Source organism: Orbicella franksi, chromosome 1 (assembly GCF_964199315.1).
Source record: "Orbicella franksi chromosome 1, jaOrbFran1.1, whole genome shotgun sequence".
In the NCBI taxonomy this organism is placed as follows: Eukaryota; Metazoa; Cnidaria; class Anthozoa; order Scleractinia; family Merulinidae; genus Orbicella; species Orbicella franksi.
The window spans coordinates 10,991,661-10,998,597 of record NC_138145.1 but is presented as its reverse complement, the minus strand read 5'-3'; the positions used below and the strand labels follow the sequence as shown (position 1 = coordinate 10,998,597).

The 6,937-nt window shown below is 38.4% G+C and overlaps 1 pseudogene; it reads right to left on the bottom strand.

The window, feature by feature from the left end:
* Positions 1-6,664: 6,664 nt before the first annotated feature.
* Positions 6,665-6,937, bottom strand: part of LOC145478227 (uncharacterized) — a 10,720-nt pseudogene continuing 10,447 nt past the window's right edge.

Sequence of the window (6,937 nt, the reverse complement as noted above, 5' to 3'; positions counted from 1 at the left end):
TTTTTCCAAAATGCTATTTTTCAAAGTCATAATTTATTTAAGTATTGCTTCAAAGTTTTTTGCAGTTCACATACACTCTCGTCTCGCGTTGTGTTCGAAAGTTTTGCTAAGAAGAGTAAACACTGTCTTGAAGCTCAAATTTACGTTCGCAGTTGCTTTTCAAAGAAACAATTCAAGGAAACTGTTCTGTAGTATAGCGTCAATGTTTTTCCGTAATCTCGTTCGTTTAATTCTTCGTGTTTCTAAAACGATTTTTTAACTAAGATGATCAAAAATTGTCTTGAAATGCTCAAATTTGTGTGAGAAGCCCATGGTTACTCTTTTAGAAAACATTTTTATTTAGCTGTATGCAAGATTAAAATTGTTTTTGCAAAATTGTGTTGAGATTTGCTTTCGCGGTAACCCTTGTCAAAATTTTTTAATTTTCCCGCCAAAAAACTTAGAAAAATACTGGCGTTTATAATACGCATGCGCCAAAATTTTAAAAAAAATTACCTCTTGTTTGCATCTGTTTAAAATTTTTTAATTTTCCCGCCAGAAGACTTAGAAACAATACGGCGCCTAAAATAGGCATGCGCCAATTGTTTTTTTGAAAAATGTAATTAAACTCCAAATTTAGACTTAATTTAATAGTTCAGTAAATGTACTCTTTTATTCCAATGTGTATTCTTTTGTAATCTTTATTAAGTAAATAAAATATTTCAAACATTAAAGTACTCACAACAAGTGTTTCATTTCAATTGTTTTATTCATCTTTAATTTTCTACTTACAATAGTTAATTAATTAAGTAAAATTCAATTAAACTAATTACAAAGGTGTCATCAAAAAATTTGCCCTATATATATACACAAGACTTTTGGCGGGAAAATTGGAAAAAATTTGCACAGCGTTTCCCCTGACATCTTTTTTTCAAGAATTTTAATTTTTTTTGTACCCCCTTGAATTTTTCCCGCCAAAAAATTTTTGAACATATACCATCTTGAACACAAACTAACGGAAAAATTGTGATTCTAATCATTCGAATTTTTCAAAAAAAAAAAAGATTTTGAATCTAGTGAACATTTGTTTGTGTTCAAAATGGTATATTCCATGATGACATCTGACGAATCTGACAAGATAAATAAAGTAAGCATGCAAATACCGACCGATAAAATTTACTTCAATCAAACTGATGATCGCTCGATCCAAGAAATAAAACTCCCCACAAGTTGAAAACATGTACTAAATGATAACTCGAAAGCGGTTGAAACCTTTCCGGCAAAAATGGCAGAAGTAGTTAACAATTACTACCGAACTGAAAGATTTTCCGCGCCCGAATGTCACTCCAATGAAAACATTTCAGCCGAGAAAAGAAATAAAACATTAAACAATGAAAATGATTTTAGACTACGAAGTTTTGAACTCGAATATAACTTTTCTTGTTACAAGACTGCCATTTGTTATCGGAAAGTTTTCAATTGAACCAAATTCTAAAGTGATATTCTCAACTTCGTCTTCATCCTCCCTGCTTAAATCCTTTTGATCTACTCCTGTCTTGCTGACAATCCCTGAAAATGGAAGAGGTGAAAATTGGGTAAGGAACAAACGTGAGTGTAGAAACTGAAAAGAGTAAACGAGGAATAAAAGAATCCACAATGAATTGTTAAACACGAGTGCGCGTTGACAAGTACAAGGCAAAGTTTGACAAAGAAACGCCAATTTCGTAAAGAAAGCCTAACTCTCGTAAAAATAACAGCTACAGACTTCAACGTCTGGTATGGTTCCTGAACTAACTTCTAACGTACGTTTTACCCCGTTACTTAAGCCATGAGGTTGTTCTAACGTTCGACACGAAACGTAAACCGAGCCCGGCAAGCGCACGTGGTAGGACTTGGAGCCGGTATTTTTGGTTGAAATATTTCTAACGAAAGGTAGAATCGGAAAAATTGATACTAATCATTGACAGAAATGGGTATCAACTGACTATCCTTCGCCAAATGTGGACGCTATTCTTTCTTTAAAGAAAAAATTTGCTTCTAGTGTAGAAGGGGGCAGTTCACATCTTACTCCGACGGCAAACATCTTAAAGTGACAAACAGGCACCTTAGGTCAGCAATAGTCATCATGAATATGGAAAATAAAATTAGACCAATCGGCTAACAGATACGTCACGACTTTTCATGACAAACACCCTTTACACGCTTTACTCTGAGAAAGTTTTGCATTTTCTTTGTTCATAAGGAGCTCACGTGAACCTGTATGAGCTAGCTAAACACAATACGTAGTTTTTCAAAAATTATTCACATTTTTACAGTTCTTGATCAAGTTTTAAGCCTTTCCTTCGTTTTTAAAATGAATTCTGAAGCGTTCATTTAAACATTCAAACATACATTAACTTACGGTTGCATTTTTTTATCACACGATTCTCTCATCCTTGTACCACACTAAACGCTACGACGAATAATTTTGGGCCAAACTAAATTTTTTCATTAGTCTTGTATTTTAAATAAAGTTTTTTATTAAGTCCATTGTTAACTCGATCTTTGCGAAGATTCGTGCTCAATTTTCTACTGTCTGTACAAAGTCATCTACGCTTGCTTAACGTTTTCATATATTGGTTACTGGCTTAAATAAATTAAGGGGGCTTAAGAAGACCAAAGGGATGGCATTTCTGCTCAACTGTCAGAGAAACTAACAAGCTAACACATCAGGGCACTTACCTGGCGAATTATGAAATTTAGAATGCTGGAATGAACTTAGTTGGGAACCCATCAGGAACTCGCTGGGAACGTGGCGTGGGGGAAGGACACGCCCGGAAGGAACTCGGGGTAAAAAGAAGGGAACGCGCAGCGAACGTAGAGTGTAGTAGAAGAGCTCAGGGATAGCAGAAACTACAGTGATTGTATGGGGGAGCAAGCAGTCAGCCCAGGAGGTACCCACGATGAAACACACGATCCGGACTTACGCGATTACGGCATACCCGCGGTAAAACGCACCGCAAACACAATAAAACGCACGGGTAAAACAATTGACGGGAAAGGTATGGGAACTCACAACGGTTACACGGGAAAGATATGAGAGAAATTACCTTACCCTTGCATTTGCTATGGTCTTCCCGATGCCTGAAATCCAGGTTGCATTTCTTAGTGCGTTCCCCGCGTGTATCCCTCGCGCGTTCCTTGTTCCCGAAAACGAGAAATAAAACATCAACCTCGTTGCCAGGGTCTCTCATCTTTCCGCCCTCTGGAGGGGGCGGTAAGATGAGAGACCCTGGCAACGAGGTTGATAAAACATTCGTTCATTCATATTACAACGATGTCACAAATTAAGGGATACTGGTCACAATATTTCCTATGGTGAAAAATACCAAAAACTTCATGATAAATCTAAGACGGATCACGAACAAACAATCTCGGAGAGACAATCTCAAATAGTGCAGAGTGTAATGTATAGCTCTAATGCAGTACTCATGACACAGTTCCTATATAAACCCTGCCATTCACTCCTGGTTTATATTGACCTTGCTGGTCAGCTAGGGATTTTAATGAGGCATAATCTTAGCAGTGTGTGTGTTTGATGTGTTTATTTTCATTCACAGTCCAAGAACAACTTACAATTAATTACCGTTTGTCAAGGCAGCTCTCGAATTTTACTGTAGTGTTTTACGTTGATTTTTTCTCATTTTAAATTAAATAATACATTTAAGTAGCCTGCGAACGCAGACGTATTTTCGGCTGTCGCTTGTCTCCGCCGAAAAATAACGTCTGCGAAGCCGAGCCAGGAAACGATTTCTGTGACGTAGCAATTTTAAGCCAATCACAGTTTGGATCAAGTAGCACCAGAACTACTGCTCGAGGTATTCGCTGCGAGGGGCACTCGAATTTCATTCTATCATGAAATCTGATTGGCCAAGGAGAAACAAAAGTCATTACGTCACAGAAATCGTTTCCTGGCTCGGGTCCGCAGACGTTACTTTTCGGCGGAGACAAGCGACAGCCGGAAATACGTCTGCGTCTGCGAACGTGACAATTTTACTCTTCACGAAAACGTTTGTAACTTGATACTTTTGTTTTCCTCGCAAAGGTATGTAACCTAAAACTCTTGTTTTCTCCAAAACACACGTAAGATGTGCTAGTATTCTTTTTACAGCTGGAGATAAATGAAAGAAAGTTGAATGTCGAATGAACAAATGGAAGAGGATCGATTTGCTTTATTTAAAACGTAAATTTGCTTTTGACCGATAAACAGGAACTAATCTAATTATCAAATTGTCACGGAACAGCACGTTCTGTTGCCACCTTTGGCGTTAACAGTAAAACCACTTAAATTTAAAATATACACTGATATCGATTGATACAACTGAGGAGCGTTTGAACGAAAGGTATTGAAAGTAAAAAGCGCTACGTAACCGAGATTATATCCTTCATCGGTGAACGAGTCCCCTGAGAGACTGATAAAATTTATTCTTTCAGTAGGTGCCACGGAGTCTGCAGCAATATTTGAGCAGTTTCCTGGGTGTTTTTGTTCAATTTGACAAGTTTTAATGCCACTTACTCGGGAGAGTTTCGGCTGCGGGTATGAACATTTTGGTCTCTTTGATAGAGACAATTAAAGGTTGAAATAAACGCACTAGTGTAGTTTGGAAACAATAGATGATATTTCTTGAACCAAGTTAGGCGTAATTCCAAAAGACACGCAGTCACAGTAATATCCTTGTATCGTGCTAACGATGTTAAAACGCATACGTATGACTTATTAGGGTTCTACCACAAGGAAAAGCGCTCAACGTTAGTGTGTGATCTTGTATGAAATGCATCTTCCACCTGATATATGTAGTTGACATCAACGCTTATTAATCTGCGCATGCGTTTAAAGCAAATATGACGGGACGCACGCAATCTCGTTCCCATAGTCTTCGTTCCCCTTGACCAGCGGTCGGAAAACGAGAGCTCTGAGAGCAACCATTTCAGGCATGCGCCATAGATGCAGACTGCGCAGTGAAACTGGATGGGCAGAATCACCAGAATTCGGTTATTTCAAAATGGTTGCTCCCAGAGCTCTCGTTTTCCGACCGCTGTTCAAGGGGAACGAAGACTCTGGGAACGAGATTGGGACGCACGGAGCTTCTACTGTAAGTACCGCAGAGAAATGGTAGGAAATTTTCCTGGCATTCCTTACATACTCTCACTAGGGTTCTTCGTCTTGCGGCCAGGGAAGGCGTCATAATCTGTTTCAGTGACATGTAGATAATGTTAAAAAAAAAAACACACCAGAAAGGGCCGATGGAACATGAGACAAGCTTTAAAATGAAGTCACGATATTACTAGTGCTTTAAAAGTAAATAGTGCGTTCGAATCATTCCCGATGCTTTCAAATGATGGCGGACTCCACCGACGCCAATAATCTGGAACAAAACAAGGCCATTATATATCGGATCACGCCTAAACACACGTGAAGAAAGACTTGGGCAGGAAAAAAAAGTGAGCGGACAAAAGCGGGGAATGCCTATAAATCAAGTAATCCCGCAATGATGAACGAATTACACATCATGAACCTTCCTCTGCTTCTCCCACTGAACCAAGTTCAGATCTACGAACTGAACTTAAAGATACCAAAGTGCCTACGAATGGATGTTGAGCGCGGCGAGTAGACGTAAATGTCTTGTTTACCTAATGAAAGGCATCACAATAAACTCTGAGCTTGCATCGAGATGCTTGTCCGGGCGTAAAGGAGCGTTTGATTAATCAATCTAAAACAGATCTTAAGGAATAGAAACCCAGATGATCTGGAATACTTGTCTGAGTATGTCGTTGGCAGTGGGAGCCACGTGCAGTATTATCACGCTCGGCAATTGAAGTTATTGTGTAGGAAATATCGCACAATTACACAGCCGAAGGCAAAAAAAAAAAAGCGCGAGGAGAAACTTAGTACATGGAGCTAAGATAAATTGTCAGTGCTTTAGGTGACCATGTACGGCTACCAATGGCTTGGCCAATCGCTTGGCCAATGGCTCGTACACGCAACGAATCGTAAGGTTCAAAAGTATAATGATTTTTCCAATCAATAACCTGAATAACGTACAATAAACTGACGGCGATTCAGCTAGGGAAGATATAGCTTATTCCAGGAAACGTCATGAAGCGCCCTGGTAAAACAAATCCCGCAACATTTTCATCAAGTAACAAGAGGGAACTAACAGGACCATTTCTTCAAATTGAAATTACTAAAATTGACAACTTTTCATCATTTTTAATAGGAACGCATAAAAAGAACGTTTAATCATATTGAAATTAAAAAGTCGGCCAGAGCAGTTAAATATTTATAAAGCAGACTAACGTAGCAGTGTATCATGAACAGTAAAAATAGTTTAAGGTATCTTATATCACGGTCTACATGTAAAGTGCCCACCCATGTGCCAGCAACATAAATTTGAACTGGAACGAAGAATTTCTAAATGATTTATAAGAACTCAGCGTTTTTACAAATTACACTCACAGCCTTAGAGGAATATAGCCCTGTTCTCATACAATTAAAAGAAAAAAAAAGGAAAGAAAAAAAAACACCAGGAAGAGATACTTACAGTAGAAGTCATTTGCGTCCCCTCATAAAGTGAGAGATTCTCGCCCATATCAACTTTCTTTTCTCTTGTAAGTTCTCGCGCGTTTCGAGATACGACTATAAAATGTTTAAGCAAGCAACCGGAACGATGATCCTGCTGGTATACGTTGGATCAATAGTGATCTAATCGGCTTTACATATAAAATGAAGAATACAAAAGCAGAAACCGACACAACGTAGAACGATTTTTTGAAGGTGTACTATATTTCGGCTGGCCAAACCAGCCTTCTTCAGGTACAATGGAAGACTTTACATTGGTGCGTGTTTTTATGTAGCCGATATTTACGTAATACCGGAAATACGCAAAAGTAATTGATAGTGTAAATTGAAGATAAGCAT